This window comes from Brassica rapa, chromosome A09 (genome assembly GCF_000309985.2).
Source record: "Brassica rapa cultivar Chiifu-401-42 chromosome A09, CAAS_Brap_v3.01, whole genome shotgun sequence".
In the NCBI taxonomy this organism is placed as follows: domain Eukaryota; kingdom Viridiplantae; phylum Streptophyta; class Magnoliopsida; order Brassicales; family Brassicaceae; genus Brassica; species Brassica rapa.
Genome location: NC_024803.2, coordinates 22,080,829 through 22,099,392, shown reverse-complemented (window position 1 = coordinate 22,099,392; position 18,564 = coordinate 22,080,829).

The following is an 18,564-nucleotide window of genomic DNA, read 5'->3' as shown; positions in this document are numbered from 1 at the left end:
ATCAAACTCGGGGAAGTAACTCCGACGCCGAAACCACTAACGGGTTTTTCGGGCGAAGCGTCGATGACTCTCGGATCAATCCAGTTACCAGTCATTGCAAAGGAGATCACAAAAATCGTCCAGTTCGCGGTAGTCGATCATCCCGCTATCTACAACGTCATCATGGGAACCCCATGGCTCAACGCCACGCGAGCAGTTACGTCAACGTACCACCTGGGTGTCAAATTCCCAACCCCAAGCGGAGTCGCAGCTATCTGTGGATGTCAAAAACAGTCGCGGCTATGCTTCCTCGCAGAGCACAAGTTAAGGCAAATCGGGACTTCTGCAACGACAAATCGCAAACGCACGAAGATAGATCAATCTTCGGCCAAAAACGCCCCAAGGAAAGACGATTTAACATCGTCTGCTGACACAAACGCCTTGGATGTCGAAACTCAACACGAGTCCAAAGCCGACACTACAACTCAACCGGAACATCCGGAAAAGAGCACTGACCGGGCCACGGTCGTCACGATCAAGGTGGTCAACCCGGCGACAACCGCCGAGTAAAAACACTCGCGGCATAAAACTGAACTACGAGATGGCTTGATCCTCGAAAGGGGTACGTAGGCAGCTCGTCGAAAGACGAGTTCAGCTATCCCCCTCCCTAAAAAGGGGGGGGGGGAGTGGGTGCGTATACTCGTATACTCCCACATAAGAAAAGATGCATTATTGTAATAGAGTTTTTTAGAAATTTTTACTATATACATTGCTCCTTTTTATTAAAACGCTTACGCTTCAGTTAACGCAAAAGTCTCAGGACACGCCTAGAAACTCTACAAACATTAAGACTTTTGTCAGCGGCCTCATCCGGCCCAAAATCAAAAAATAATCATTCTTCAACACTTAAGACATACGTATAATCTTCGAAACAACTGCGAGACGTCGCCAAGTTGAAAATTCGAGATGATACGAACAAATTGTCCGACCGCGACCACAAAAACCTTGCACCCTGTTCGTCGATTGGCCCCGACAAACATGCCAGCCGTCTTAAACAAACGCAACTTGATCACTCTTTTTGATCTTCAAACGTCCAACGCAAGGACGAAAGCGCGCTACAACAAAAATCCGAAATTTTGGTTTAACACTTCCAGTTGACTTAAAAATTGTCTCTGGAAAGATGCTCGATTCATACCATACAAGTCGTATAAGCCGAGAACATTTCGCGGACTTTAAATCGGTACGAATCAGGAAGAAATCGCAACAGGAAAATCGATAGCCGGCTAGTCACCGCACAAACCTTAAACCGAAAGTAAACCTAGGTCTTGCCCTAAACCCATCGCATTGGTCTCAGACATCTCAAGACATGATATCTAAATGATACGAGATCCTAAATCATGTCTCTCCGTTCACATCTCAACGTTCCCGAAATCGTAAGAATAAGTAATTTTTACGAAACGTCACGAAAGAACCGACAGATTGAACGTCTCAACGAAATTAAATATGAGACGACAACTCATATTTACTTCGAACTCACTCAAAACAATTCGAAATAAAATACCCATCATATATATAAAAACCGCGTAAAGCGGTAGGGATTGAAAGCCACCAACGGCCAGTCCCGGTAAAATGATAAAACGACCAATACAGGCCCATACAATCTCTCGAAATAAAGGTGACATTCGGCCACAAACGTAGAACAAATAAACAAACACCTCCCTCTCAATGATCACTCCACCTCTCAAGGTCTAAAGTAAAAGTCCCCGGACAACGAAGCTCCAAACGCATCCACAGGACGATCTACTTCCTCGCCATCATCGGGAAACCCGGTCGCGACCTCTTCAGTATCAGAGGAAACCGGGATGGGATCCCAGAATCCCTGGATCCTCCCGTCGATCAAGAGAATGAGCACCTCAGCGTGAGCATGCTCGTTCATGCCGCCCTTCATCAAACTTATTTCCTTCTCAAAAACGTAGTCGTCGGCTCGCGTTTTCCAAAGACTTCCGACTGAACACCGACACTCACGGAAATCGCCCACCGAGGTAAAGGCGTCCTTAAGGTTCCCGTACTCGACCTGGAATTGAGAGGCACGAGTCTTCATCACCTCGACGATCTCCCTCTTGCCCTTCCATTCCGCCTTGCGGACAGCCCTTGCATGATCACGAGCGAGTTTTGCATCTCGCTCCAACATCTCGCCTTGCACGCGAGGGAGATCCCTTTCCGCTTTCTCCGCTTTAAAGCGATAGACCATGGCTTCCCTATGGCTCGCCTCAATGGCCGAGCCAAGCAAGTTAAGGCCCTGCAAAACCGATTAACACGTTATAAGCGGAAAAAGAAAACCCTAGACAATCGCCAAAATTTTCAAAAAAAAAAAAAAAACTAACCCCGTTGATGATACGAGATCCTTCCGCGACGACTTTCGGCCTCCCCGATTGATTCGTAGGCGGAGGAGCATCGAAGCGCGAGGGTAGACCAGCAAAGAAATCATCCAAGTCCGGAATAGGAACCTCGCTAGCACCGCTTCCATCGCCGTAAGCAAGGTCTGGATCCCATCCTGGAAGCATAGAATCGTTCATCGAAAACTCTATGTCACCAAGATCAATATCCTTCCCCTTCGAAGAGTTCCACCCTGATATACCTTGGATTTGACCCATTTTTATCCATGGTATAAGTATTTTACTATATATATATATCTATGTTTTCTACTCTTCTAGGTATGTTTTCAGGTTCAGGCATTTCGGAGTAAAGCTATGACTTTGGAGCATTTTGGAGCTTAAATGACATTTCACCCGAGCTGACCACGTAGAGGTCGACGAGAGGAAGAATAATTGATCGATGCGCATCAGTGCTGACGATCGATACCAGGAGATGCCTCGACAAATGAAGATTAATATCGATCTATGTACACAAGTACCATCGATCGATGTCGAGACAACAGACACGCGATATTTTGGATTCAGCAGACTTAAAAACCAAGGCCAAGCCAAATTACCAAAATGCCCTGACGAGTTTTTAACCTAGTAGATTATATACTGCCAAAGTGGTTTGACGGCAGAGGAGAGCTTTTTGGTAGAGACCTTTTTGTTACAAGTTTTGGAGAGAAGATCACTTGTGATTGGAACTCCTTGCTATCATTTCTTTTCATCTATACTATGAGTTTCTATGTCTTTATTGTTATAAATTGCTTTGCTATGTCTGAGTAGTTCAATTATTAGATCCAGGGTTCAGATAGGTTTGTGGGATTAGCCTCAAACTATAGATCTGCCTTGTTGTGATATTCATGATAGATTTGTATTCATTGCTTGTTTTAGCCTTGCTAACTAGAACTTGATCATAGGATTGCATACTCAAGCACCCTTGTTATCCCATCCTGACATCTATCTATCATATTAGGACTGCTAGAGAGGGCTAACCGCCAATTTAGTATCTTAATAGGGCATTTCATACTCGCGCATATGCCTGGCTAGAACCCGTCAATCGATATCCTCAACTGATAATCGATCGACGTTGGCAAAGGTATATCGGTCGACGTCTCAATAGACCATCGATCGACACTCTCTCGTTGTCGACATACTAACCGTTGAGACACGAGATCTAGTCTGTTAACCAGTGAGACATGCGACAGCTGATCACTTAGTTAAGCGATTGAGCTCTAATATATCATGCATGCAACAAATAGGCATCTATAGGTATTATAATCTCCAACACCTGAATAGTGGCCCTTCCTCTAATATCATTTCCAACCAAGTTACGTTTATTACTTACTCGCTTGTTACTATTGCTATTTCATTTAAACATTTACAACCTTTAGAATTAATAAACACTAAATTTAATTGTTTCCTAGCTCCTTGTGGATTCGATTCCTAACTACTACATCTGAACCTCTTTTGATGAGAGTAACACTCCTTAGGGTAATTTGAGTGGTATCACACCCCGTCGCAACAGTGGGGGCAGCATCGGGACTCTGATCATCGGGCTCGGATTTGCTCGCCGTTTCCACGCCCGAAACAGGATCGGGACGCACAAACCTCAACGCCTTCCGAACTCGCTTCGGCGTAAACGAAGTCAAGAAAAATGGACCGTTCCTAAGAAGATCCCTCACTTCGATGATATCCTCGGGGAACAGAGCAAGCGGGTTGATGAAGGGATGGTCATTCGGCAACCTCCGGAACAGTGGGATACAACTCTCTTCGACAGACGCAGCGTCTATACAAACGAAGAAGAAAAAATTCTTCCACGAGTTGAAGTTGGAGCTAAACCTTTTAACCACCGACATAAAGCTCCGAGGGACCAGCCTATACTTGTCCGTATCCTTGATGATATGTAGCTTCCAAAATGCTTCAAAGTGATCGACGGTAAGGGATAGACCATGCTCGTAGCTCAGGATCAGGATTCCAATGAGGTGCTGAATGGCAAGGGGATTCAGCTGGCTTATCGCCACCTCGAAACGGTCCAACACGCGGACGATAATTTCGGGAATCGGGAACCACAAGCGACAACGCACCACGAACGCTTCGTAACAAGTAAAGTAACCTTCAAGAGCCTTGCAGTAAAATATCGTCCAAATCTCAATCGAACCACTAAATACCGATTGTCCGAAGGCAACGGACATGTATCCAAATCGGCCGCGGACAAACTCAAGTATGGAAATCAGACCACAGACAAGCCAAGCTCGATCGATACGCGGCGACCAAGCATGCACACAGCTCGGTCACTACGTAGAGACCGAGCGTCCGTCCCGCTCGGTCGCTACGTAGCGACCGAGCCTGAGCCAAGCTCGGTCGCTACGTAGCGAGCGAGCCTGAGCCAAGCTCGGTCGCTACGTAGCGACCGAGCGTCTGTCTCGCTCGGTCGCTACGTAGCGACCGAGCCTGAGCCAAGCTCGGTCGCTACGTAGCGACCGAGCGTCCGTCCCGCTCGGTCGCTACGTAGCGACCGAGCTCGAGCCAAGCTCGGTCACTACGAAGTGACCGAGCGTCCGTCTCGCTCGGTCGCTACATAGCGACCGAGCCCGAGCCCGAGCCAAGCTCGGTCGCTATGTAGCGACCGGGCTCGAGCCAAAGCTCGGTCGCTGCGTAGTGACCGAGCTCTTCCGAACATCGGTACGACATCAGTACATGCATTCTCCTCAAACCTTCAAATGTTATCTCCCAAATACCGTAGCGAGCTCAGTCTATGTTTTCCGCTATTCTAAATCATCGATCAAACTTCGCGGATTAGAAACCGCGGAAAGTTCTTTCTTTGTCGAAAGAAATCGTAGTAAACGCTTCGAGTCGGAAGATGGCCCAAAGGGACCTAAAACACGACTCGAGGCCCATCCTGCGATTTCTTAACCAAAAGCCCGTAAACCACAGCACAGTTTACGCTTGGTCCACAAGGAAGGATAAATGTCAAGTTTCCGCGGCTAAATACGGAAGTTTTGAAGATAATTGTGAAAATCGGGAAAAATGGAATATCTCCATTTATATGCTATGACGGCTTAAGAGCAGAAGAGTAAAAGCGTAAACCGACCTTGGAGCTAGTATATAAGGAGTCCTAGGCGAGGAGCATGAAGGGGAGCTTGTTAGACTCGGAAATCTCTGCACTTAGAAACTTTAGGCTTTATTCTCGACAAGTTCGGTTTCTATGACTGGCACTCAACTACTAGACGAACTCGCCCAGGCAGTTCGATCTCTTGTCCAGCTCTATTAATTGAACTACGTTAGGCTTGATCCTCGAAAGGGGTACGTAGGCAGCCTTTAACAAGGTTCAGTCCGAAATCAATCAAAAACCTTTTTTGTATCTTTTTCGTCTTTTGTTATCGAGCTGCGACTTAACTAGGTTTGAGCTTTTAGGCCACTAGAACTAGGTAACTCGCTGAGAGCCTTTGCGGCCAAAGCTTTTATGATCCCTTGTAATGATCGCAACGCTCTTACGCAGATTCGAAATAAGATCTATTGTTTTCTCTAAACTCGTTTGTTATCTTTTCACGATTTCCACATATATTTGGTCACTTGTCGTTGGCTCTCGCAGAGATCCGGGACCTCTGAGAAATTAGGGTTTCCTTAGTTTCCTAATTTAAACGTAAATCGACAGTGCGAATTTCGGTTCCCACAGTTTGGCGCTAGAAGGAGGGGGGGGTTACGGATTACTCTTACTCATGGCCACAAAACACTTGATCGAAACTATGTATGGATATATGAAAGACAAACTCGCAGCACTGACTGCTCCTATGTTCAACAAAATTGAAAGCCTTGCTGCGACCTTCCGCCACATGAAGAGCACTAAAACAAGCTCGCGATTTCTCTTTCTAAACGTAAAGGGAAACGATAAATCTTATCAAACCCCGTGAGTTTGGCTCATTATCGAACAAAAGAAATCTCGATGCGTAAGGGTTTTACCAAAACACGTTTTCCGTTGACATTTCGGAAGGATAAAACTTGTTCTCCCAAAAACCGCTGAAAAACCCCTAGGTTAATCGCGGAAAAAGGAAACACAACAAAACGATTACCTAGCTCGGTCGCTACGTAGCGACCGAGCACGCACACTGCTCGGTCGCTACGTAGCGACCGAACACGCACACTGCTCGGTCGCTACGTAGCGACCGAGCACGCACACTGCTCGGTCGCTACGTAGCGACCGAGCAAGCACACTGCTCGGTCGCTACGTAGCGACCGAGCACGCACACCGCTCGGTCGCTACGTAGCGACCAAGAACGCACACCGCTCGGTCGCTACGTAGCGACCGAGCACGCACACCGCTCGGTCACTACGTAGGGACCGAGTACGCACACCGCTCGGTCGCTACATAGCGACCGAGCACGCACACCGCTCGGTCGCTACGTAGCGACCGAGCACGCACACCGCTCGGTCGCTAAGTAGCGACCAAGCACGCACACCGCTCGGTCGCTACGTAGCGACCGAGCACGCACACTGTTCGGTCGCTACGTAGCAACCGAGCTCAAGCCAACTCTCCACTCGCTACGTAGCGACCGTTAAGGCCTCAGAAAGGTCCTACTTTGGGTTCTCTTGTGAATCCTCATCGCCACGCTTTTCGTTTCGTCTCAATCGGAGTTTCCGTTGCGATTTTACGACGAAAACAAGTAGGACTCTTCTTGGCTTGCTTCCACTCGCTACATAGCGACCTGTCAGACCGTCAGTCGCTACGTAGCGACCTGTAAGGCCTCAGAAAGGTCCTTCTTTGAGTTCTATTTTGAATCCTCATCGAAACGCTTTTCGTTTCGTCTCAATCGGAGTTTCCGTTGAGATTTTACGACGAAAACAAGTAGGACTCTTCTTGGCTTGCTTCCACTCGCTACGTAGCGACCTGTCAGGCCGTCAGTTGCTACATAGCGACCAGTAAGGCCTCAGAAAGGTCCTTTTTTGGGTTCTCTTGTGAATCCTCATCGCCACGCTTTTCGTTTCGTCTCAATCGGAGTTTCCGTTGAGATTTTACGACGAAAACAAGTAGGACTCTTCTTGGCTTGCTTCCACTCGCTACGTAGCGACCTGTCAGACCGTCAGTCGCTACGTAGCGACCTCTAAGGCCTCCGAGAGGTTCTCCTTTGGGTTCTCCTTTGAATCCTCATCGAAACGCTTTTCGTTTCGTCTCAATCGGAGTTTCCGTTGAGATTCTACGACGAAAACAAGTGGGACTCGTCTCGGCTCCCTTCCACTCGCTATAGCGACCGAGATGACATCCTCACTCGCTATAACGACCTGTCAGGCCTCAAAGGAGTCCTCCTTTGCGTTCTCCTTTGAATCCTCATCGAAGCACTTTTCGTTTCGTCTCAATCGGAGATTCCGTTGAGATTTTACGACGAAAACAAGTGGGACTCGTCTCGGCTCCCTTTCACTCGCAATAGCGACCGAGATGACATCCTCACTCGCTATAACGACCTGTCAGGCCTTAAAGGGGTCCTCCTTTGCGTTCTCCTTTGAATCCTCATCGACACACTTTTCGTTTCGTCTCAATCGGAGTTTCCGTTGACATTTTACGACGAAAATAAGTAGGACTCGTCTCGGCTCCCTTTCACTCGCTATAGCGACCGAGATGACATCCTCACTCGCTATAGCGACCCGTCAGGCTTCAAAGGGGTCCTCCTTTACGTTCTACTTTGAATCCTCATCGAAACGCTTTTCGTTTCGTCTCAATCGGAGTTTCCGTCGAGAATTTACGACGAAAACAAGTTGGACTCGTCTCGGCTCCCTTCCACTCGCTATAGCGACCGAGATGACATCCTCACTCGCTATAGCGACCTTTCAGGCCTCAAATGGGTCCTCCTTTGCGTTCTCCTTTGAATCCTCATCGAAACGCTTTTCGTTTTGTCTCAATCAGAGTTTCCGTTGAGATTTTACGACAAAAACAAGTAAAACTCATCTTAAACTCCTTGGCTTGTTCCTGCTCGCCCTACCTCCATCTTTGCGTTCACTTTCGAATCTCGATCGAAACATCTCTTGTTTCGCCTCGATTGAAGTTACCATTGAGACTTTATGATATAAAAAAAAACCCGCAAAGACTTGTTTTCTCGCATGGATTCAGATTAATCGTATAAAACGGCAACGGTTAACTTAACACCTTAGCCGCCTTAACTATACGATTACGTTGAACCTTTTTACAAAAATCGACGTCTTATCTAAGGAGAAGATAACAGTCAAGTTCGGAAGATAAATATCAAGTTTCAAAGGATAAACACCAATATCGGAAATGGCGAACATACACGAGAATAGGAAACAGAAATGAGCACACAAAACTGAGAAGGGACAAAACTGCATCTTTGAGAGAACTAAGATCTTGCAAACCGATCTAAACTATCCGAAAGTCGAGAAACAGTCGCCACGCATATCAAGCTCGCTTCCTAAAGAGAGAAAAAGTTAGAGACATGAACGTCGTCTTAAAACCGATTCGTTTCTGGCAATTTTCTCGGAACCGACATATTCCAAGTCGTCAACGTGGAAACAACCAAATCACAGTCCAAGCGTCGTCTATAAATTGTCCCGAATTATCGATCATTCCAAATATCAGAAGAGGAAACGTACACAACCCTTCAAAATATCGGTTCAACCATTTTCTTTCGTAAAAAAAAAAAAAGGGGGAGTAGGTACGTATACTATACTCGCATACTCCCAAACTTCAAAAAACTTCTGCAAATCGTCAAGAATAGGCAAACGACAATCTTAATATTCGTCTAAACGCTAGCAACATATCCAGACGATCATGAACATAATCTCAAAAACTATACATCATTTCTTGTCGCAATCATGCGTACAGAAAACTTGTACCAATATCAAACTGAAACTCGACGATTAGCCAAAGTATTGAAGCCTTTTCCGGTTTCAGAAAGCCAGTTTCGTTTTAAAAATTTCTACGAGAAATCTTCAATCACCAAAGCATTTCTTTCAGTTTCCGTTGTACCAAGTAAGTCACGGAAAAGCATCGAAAACATTTGCGACGAAGAAAACTCGAGAATATATGTAGCATCGTGCACATTAAAAGGAGCACTTCCCTCCCGATGGTTAGCTAGATCCACCTCCGGTTGACCAATTCATTCAAGAAACGAATGTGCCATGAGAATCCTCTCGAAAAACCTATGAAAAACGTTCCGCGACTTGATCGTATTGAAATAAACTTCGGTAATACTCCATGAGTAACTCCAAGCAACTTTCACCTAAGATCAAAATCACAGCGGGAACGTTTCTCGTAAAACACGCAGAAACAATGCTACTTTGACATATGTATACATATCACTGATTTACGACCTTCGTAAAATCGGTTATATGATATGATAAATTATCGTATAGCCCACAGTCGGAAATCATATAATAAATTCTTCGTAACGAAACTAAGTCCTAACAACCAAACGGTTAACGGAAAATCTAAACTTTTCGAGAATTGATCAAGTTCAATACGCTCCACAATTCACTTTAAGCCCGCAATATTTTAACCATAATACGTGGCATGTAAGGAAAAATTCGTAACAAAGCTTCTAGAGCTATACGAAACATCCTAAAAAATGCACGAAATACATCTCGGAAGGCCAACACTTCACAAAGCACTATGAAGGAAAACGCTTGTTCCCATGGACAAATTTACACGACACCTCAGTCATAATTCCTCGATCGCAAATAAAACTATTAGCATCCAAACATGAACAACAATTTTGGCTGCGAACATTCGTAGTCAAACTAGAATGTTTTTCAAACGCATGGCTAAGACTAAACCCTTGCAACATCGCGAAATATCTTCAAGCCCGCGAACATTTCAAGCACGAAACGTGGCATACGAAAGAATAACAAATCTTCAGCATCGCGAGACGTCGCAGACGCCTGAAGATTAGTTCTTCGACGAAATTTCCTTCCTCGATAAAAACACCTTCATGGAAGACCAAACAGTCATACGCACTAACATCTTCTCAAAAAATATTCTTCGCGAAGACTCGAAACGGTATTTTTTACCATTAAGTTTGTTGCTGATCACAACAAACTCTCAACGTCCTAAACAGACATAGCCATCTCACGAAGATGACTCTCTTACATCCGACACAAGGATAATAGCGCTATAAAAGAAATCCGAAATTTTGGTCCAGCACTTCCGATCTCCGGAGAGATGCTCGATTCTTATCAAACAAGTCGTATAAGCCGAGAACCTATCGCGGACTTTAAATCGGTATAGAATCAGGATGAAACTGAAACGGGATACGTAAGTCGAATTAGTCATCGCACCCTCTAAAACCAGGAGTAAACCTAGGTCTTGCCCTAAACCCAGCGCACTGGTCTTTAACATCTCTAGGCACAGTATCAAACACCCTGATACGAGATCCCAAAATTTGTCTCTTTGCCAATATTCGAGAATCTTCAGAAATCCCGCAAGTTAACACACTGCGGAAAACTCTTGAAACAGAATACAGAAATAGCAATTCACACAGAGTTAGATTACGAGATGACAACTCGTAGTTTTCCTTCTACATCCATACAAAATGCCATCGGCAGCAACACGCCTTATAACCGCTACATAAAAACTAGACCATAAAGGTCTCACTAGAAAACTAGTCATAAGATCCTTAACTCCAAAGACTAACTACGAAAGGCTTGATCCCTTCAACAAGGGTACGTAGGCAGCCGTCATAAGGCACAGCCCCAATCTTATCGCGTTCTCTACTTTTAGGAGAGCGAGAAGATCACTTACCACATACCTTTTCAACCATTAATTCCGCCTAACTCACCTAACTTGCCAAACTTGCCAGGCCACTCGCTAGAACCTCACGCTAGAAGCTCATGGTTCTAACGAGCTGGGGGGCTAACTGTTGGGGTCAAAAGCGGTCACGACGGAATCAATGTCTGAAAGTCCGTAAAAATCAGCATAAACGTTTTTACGAAAAGTAATCTTCGTAAAGATATCTTTACGAAGAGCCTCGCAGTAAAATATCGTCCAAATCTCAATCGAACCACTAAATACCGATTGTCCGAAGGCAACGGACATGTATCCAAATCGGCCGCGGACAAACTCAAGTATGGAAATCAAACCACGGACAAGCCAAGCTCGATCGATGGGCGGCGACCAAGCATGCACACAGCTCGGTCGCTACGTAGCGACCGAGCGTCCGTCTCGCTCGGTCGCTACGTAGCGACCGAGCGTCCGTCTCGCTCGGTCGCTACGTAGCGACCGAGCTTAGCTCAGGCTCGGTAGCGACCGAGCGTCCGTCTCGCTCGGTCGCTACGTAGCGACCGAGCTTAGCTCAGGCTCGGTCGCTACGTAGCGACCGAGCGTCCGTCCCGCTCGGTCGCTACGTAGCGACCGAGCTCGAGCCAAGCTTGGTGGCTACGTAGCGACCGAGCGTCCGTCTCGCTCGGTCGCTACGTAGCGTCCGAGCCCGAGCCAAACTCGGTCGCTATGTAGCGACCGAGCATCCGTCCCGCTTGGTCCCTACGTAGCGACCGAGCGTCCGTCTCTCTCGGTCGCTACATAGCGACCGAGCCCGAGCCAAGCTCGGTCGCTACGTAGCGAACGGGCTCGAGCCAAAGTTCGGTCGCTGCGTAGTGACCGAGCTCTTCCGAACATCGGTACGACATCAGTACATGCATTCTCGTCAAACCTTCAAATGTTATCTCTCGAAGACCGTAGCGAGCTCAGTGTATGTTTTCCGCTATTCTAAATCATCGATCAAACTTCGCGGATTAGAAACCGCGGAAAGTTCTTTCTTTGTCGAAAGAAATCGTAGTAAACGCTTCGAGTCGGAAGATGGCTCAAAGGGACCTAAAACACGACTCGAGGCCCATCCTGCGATTTCTTAACCAAAAGCCCGTAAACCACAGCACGGTTTACGCTTGGTCCACAAGGAAGGATAAATGTCAAGTTTCCGCGGATAAATACGGAAGTTTTGAAGATAATTGTGAAAATCGGGAAAAATGGAATATCTCCATTTTTATGCTATGACGGCTTAATGGCAGAAGAGTAAAAGCGTAAACCGACCTTGGAGCTAGTATATAAGGAGTCCTAGGCGAGGAGCATGAAGGGGAGCTTTTTAGACTTGGAATTCTCTGCACTTAGAAACTTTAGGCTTTATTCTCGACAAGTTCGGTTTCTATGACTGGCACTCAACTACTAGACGAACTCGCCCAGGCAGTTCGATCTCTTGTCCAGCTCTATTAATTGAACTACGTTCGGCTTGATCCTCGAAAGGGGTACGCAGGCAGCCTTTAACAAGGTTCAGTCCGAAATCAATCAAAAACCTTTTTTGTATCTTTTTCGTCTTTTGTTATCGAGCTGCGACTTAACTAGGTTTGAGCTTTTAGGCCGCTAGAACGAGGTAACTCGCTGAGAGCCTTTGCGGCCAAAGCTTTTATGATCCCTTGTAATGATCGCAACGCTCTTACGCAGATTCTAAATAAGATCTATTGTTTTCTCTAAACTCGTTTGTTATCTTTTCACGATTTCCACAAATATTTGGTCACTTGTCGTTGGCTCTCGCAGAGATCCGGGACCTCTGGGAAATTAGGGTTTCCTTAGTTTCCTAATTTAAACGTAAATCGACAGTGCGGATTTCAGTTCCCACAATATTGTTCCTGCCATTTTTTACTAAAAGCAGACCCTTTACGATCACCTTTTTGAAGCTGCTCCACAATAAGAAACCCGCTACGAGGACGAAGATGAATCTGACCTTCATTTCCGTTCAGAGGAGCCAAGTGATAAGAAAACAGAACCTCATTAATCCCGAAGGATAAGTTCTCCAGGTCACCCAGGTTCTAAATGGCCACGAGTAATCTCTAGGACGGAGGATTCAGCTGGGAAGGAGAAATCCCGAAGAAATCGCATAAACTCGCTACGAGCGCTGGGATCACACCTCTAAAGCCGATATCGAAGAAAGTCTCGTAACCAGCGATCTGCCTTGATATGAAGCTAGAATCCCGTTTCTCCGGTGCTGGTATCCGAATAATAGTGGAGGAGGAAAGAGAATACTTCCGTCTCCATTTTACCAGGTCATCTTCACTCACGGAAGATGCAGGACCTATCGGCGGAGAGATGCATACACATATGGAAGGAGGGCTGCTAGGTCAGGCTCCGATCCCGTGCCTGGATCAGGAGAGATATCAGATCAAGAAACGGAGAATCCATTCTTCTTTTTGAACCGCCCTATTGGTCATCGAAGGTGTCGAAGCGGCAGATCATTTGGACATGATCAATCGGTTCCTAAATCGATAACTGGAGAAGACAGTAAAATGAACAACTATGGGCCTAGGAAATCACGAGGGCTAAAGCTGGAAAGGTGTAAGCCAAGAGGGAAGAGAAAAAGTACCTGAGTCGGAGATATGGGAAAGCAAGGAGCGCAGAAACAGGGAAGAAAAGGGAGAAGAATATATACGGAAAGAAGGGAAGCCGTTGAAAGTCTTCCCGAGAAAGTCGTATATCTCAGCAGATCTTGAACCGCAAAATTTGAAATTCAAAAATTATTTCCATTATCCAAAGGGAAGAAAATATTAGTCGAATATCTGATATTAAAGGAAGGAATCTTCCAAAAGCAGGAAAGATCCCTTGGTCTCTCCGACTCTCCAGCCCGCGCGTGATTTAAAACATCAGAATTCCAGCCTCATCATCTCCAGAAGAAAAGAGAAGCTACTACTAGACTCCGGTCAGACACGAAGGAACCGACCCTCACCTAGGTTCAGAATGAGTTTCGGCTAGAGTGGAACCCAGGATAGCAGGATCAATGGAACAAGGTCTTGCCTAAGGGAAGCCTGCTGAGAATGAGCAACCCCGGTTGACTTGAGTGCACAGGGTATCTGTAGAAACCCGTTAAAAAAAGAAAAGAGTGGTCGAGTATCTTTGTGGTGGTCGAGTCGCGGGCAATAAGGATCGATCGAGAAGTTTTGAAGTACGAAGCAGACGAAGAAGTGATTGTGAGTGAACTATGAGTCGAATAAGTTGCTCGACCATAGTTAGAAGATATCTTAGATTGATGAGACGAACGTTTTGGAAGCATAACATTTTTGGAAGCACGACGGTTTAGAAGCTCGACGTCTTGGAAGAATGACGTTTCTTCAGCATGAAGTTTTCCGCAAAACTTCGCATCAGCGGAATATTATTTCGAAGACATTGGAAGCCGGACGAGAATTAAGCACGATGGGAAGCAAGCACGACGGGATCGAAGCACGACGGGAAAACCCGAAGTTGGGCGAAAACCCTAATTTCGGTATTATGGAATTCTTCGAGGAGGCCAGAGGCTCGGGAAATATTTTTCATCAAAGGCCAGAAATATTTTGGATTCTCTGAAGAATAATTAGCTCATCAGAACGGGAGCGGAAGAATATTCTGGATTGATCGCGGGACGAAAATATGCCGGAAGGGTCAAAAATCGCATAAACCAACCAAGAAGCTCGAGGTGTCTCTATGCATATGGCCAGGATGTTCTGTCTATCACATCAGCAGCTGAGTGTCAACACAAGGAGGATGTGTAGACGTGCATGGAAGCTACACATTGTGGGAACCAAAATTCACACTGTCGATTTCCGTTTAAATAAGGAAATTAGGAAAACCCTAATTTCCCAGAGGACCCGGATATCTGTTAATTACCACACGTCAAGCAATCAGAACACGAGAACAACAACGATAAAAATAAGAAATCGAAAAGAGAGCAAAGTAGATCTTATTCCGAATCTGCGTATGAGCGTTTACAACAAGGTATAAGCCTGGGCTCGAGAGCTGTCGGCGAGATTCCTAGTTCTAGCAACCCTAAGACGGCTAAACCTAATTGAGTCGCAGCTCGAAATAAAAAAAACGGAAAATTGCCTAAATTGCTCTAAGTGCTAAGTTTGCTCTGAAAAAGTTCTCTCTTCTGCTCCTCGCCTAGGACTCCTTATATACTAGCTCCAAGGTCGGTTTACGCTTTTACTCTTCTGCCCTTAAGCCAAGCCGTCATAGCATAAAAATGGAGATATTCCATTTTCCCGATCTTCACAATTATCTTCAAAACTTATGTATTTATCCGCGGAAACTTGACATTTATCCTTCCTCGTGGGCCAAGCCTGAACCATGCTGTGGTTCACGGGCTTTTGGTTAGGAAAAATCGCAGGATGGGCCCCGAGTCGTGTTTTAGGTCCCTTTGGGCCGTCTTCCGACTCGACACGTTTACTACGAGTTTTCCGCGGTTTCTAATCCGTGAAGTTTGATCGATGAATTAGAATAGCGGGAAACATGGACTGAGCTTGCTACGGTCTTTGGGAGATAGCATTCGAAGGTTTTGACGAGAATGAAAGAACTGGTGTCGTATCGACGTTCGGAAAGGTTCAATCGCTACACAGCGACCAAACTTGGGCTCGAGCCCGGTCACTTCGTAGCGACCGCGCGGGACGAGCGCTCGGTCTCTACGTAGCGACCGAGCTTGGCTGAGCTCGGTCGCTACGTAGCGACCAAGCTTTGGCTCGAGCTCGGTCGCTACGTATTAGATTAAGAGATCCTTAGAGTAACTAGAATGTAAGTGAGAGTTTAGGTGAAGTTTAGAAAGAGATTATGAAAGATTAAGTAACTTGAGAGCCGTTTAGTGTCTAAGAGAAAACCATAGTGTCTAAGAGATTAGAGAGACTCAAACTGCTTAATCTTTATTAATGATGATGAGATACAATATATAGTAGAGCTACTAGGGTTCTCGAAATGTAAAGGAAAGGAGAAAGCATGTGAAGTCAAGGCAATGGATTCAAATCAACCACTAGGATGCACCACACGCTTATGGCATCTTGGACTAAAGGTGCTTTAGCTTTCCAGTCTGTTCCAGCCTGGCACAGCGCGCCCCTTATCCTCTCAACGGTCTGATCCTCTCCACTAAGCCCTCAAGGTAACATTTCCTTGTTACCGTTTCACTTGGTCGAGGTTAGGTAACTTTTGGTCGAGACATTTGGTACGGATGGTACGGCCATGTACGGCCTTGTACGGACGTCCGTACCATGCTTGCCCAAAGTCCCCTCATTCTCTTCCTCCTCTTCTCTTCCACTTCTTATCTCTTCATGCTCATATCTTCAACTCATCTCAACACTCCCCCTCAAGCTTAGCTTTGTGAAAGCCTAAGCTTGGAAAGCCATGAGATCTTCCTCATTAAAAACCTCACCAAAGAAAACCCAATGGGACAAAACTTTGATGAGGGAAAAAGAGTAAAGACCTCACAGCTAAGGGGATCAGCTCCTTCTCTTCCCAAGATCTATGAGTCCCAATCTGATGTGAATGGACTCCATAGTCTTTTGCCTTGCAGCCTTGGTGAACACATCCGCTAACTGATCTTCACTTCTTGTATAGCACGGCAAGATCACTCCTAGCACAATCATCTGTCTCACCTTGTGGCAATCAACTTCAATGTGCTTGGTTCTCTCATGGAACACCGAGTTGGAGGCAATGTGGATGGCAGCTTGGTTGTCACAATGCATGGTCATTGGCGTGGCTTGATCAATCTCCAAATGCTTCAAGATGCCTTTGATCCATACTAACTCGTTGGTGAGCTTCAGCATAGCTCTATACTCAGCTTCTGCACTTGAACAAGACACCACCTTCTGCTTCTTACTCTTCCAAGTCACCAAGTTGCCTCCAATGAATGTGCAATAGCCTGTGGTTGATCTCCTGTCTGCTCTATCACCAGCCCAATCCGCATCACAGTATCCCACCACTTCAGTGCTTCCATTGCAACCCATCCATACTCCTTGATCAGGTGAGCCGTTGAGATACATCAAGATCCTCTCCACCATGCGCCAGTGATGCTCCTTAGGCACTTGCATGTGTTGACTCACCTGATTCACAGCAAAACAAATGTCAGGTCTAGTTATGGTAAGATAAATCAATTTGCCAACTAGTTTTCTATAGAGTTTAGGATCCTGATAAGGTTTGCTGTCTTCAATCTCCCCCTCTCGTGGGACTTTGTAGCCATCCTCCATGGGCATCCTTGCTGTCTTGCCTCCATAAGCACCTGCACCTTTCAAAAGATCAAGTGTATACTTCCTTTGGGACATGAACACACCTTCCTTGGATCTACATATCTCAATTCCAAGAAAATATTTCATTTCTCCCAAGTCTTTAATCTCAAACATGGATTTAAGGAACTCCTTGGTTGCTATGATACCTTCCTTATCACTTCCTGTGATAATGATATCATCAACATACACAAGGAGTGCAATCATACCTGAGGGAGTCGTGAGTGTGAAGAGGGTGTGATCTAGTTCAGACTTCTTGAAACCTCGGCCATTCAGAGTAGTGCTCAACTTGTTGTACCAAGCTCTTGGTGATTGCTTCAGCCCATAGATAGCTTTCTTCAGTCTCAACACATTCCCTCTCTTCACTAAGTGTTCAAGGCCTGGAGGTGGATGCATATACACTTCATCCTCAAGTTCACCTTGTAGAAAAGCATTCTTCACATCCATTTGCCATAACCCCCATCCAAGATTCACAGCCAAGCTTAATACAATCCGGATTGTGTGTAGTTTAGCTACTGGTGCAAAGGTTTCTATGTAATCTTCTCCATAAGTTTGAGTGAACCCTCTTGCAACTAGCCTTGACTTCTTCCTCTCAATCTTTCCATCCGCTTTGTACTTGATTGTGAATATCCATCTACTAGTCACAGCCTTCTTCCCTTTTGGTAACTCACTCTCATACCATGTATCATTCTTGATCATAGCTCCTGCCTCAGCTCCAACTGACTCCTTCCATTCTTTATCCATGATTGCTTCTTCATAGCTTCTTGGTATGTAGTTCTCATCCAAGTTAACCATGAAGGCACAATGTTCTTCTGGATATTGAGAAAAGGAGCACACGGCTTGAGAAGGATGCTCCACAGCTTGGGCATTGTAGTACACTCTCGTGTTTACCCAGCTAGAAGGATCCTTCCTTATCCTTGTACTCCTTCTTAGTGGCTGCTGCACAACCGGTTCTTCTTCCTGTTGTTCTTTTACCACTTCATCTTGAGAAGGTGTTTGCCTCACACCATGATCATGACCATGACCATCAGAGCCTATGCTCTCTTCTCCTTCATTCTCTACTCCTCCTTCATCCTGATTAGCCTCTTGCATAGGTTCCTCATGCTCCTCTCCTCCCTCATGATCAAGGTGGGATGGTGAACCAACTTCAGGAGGTGTAGTT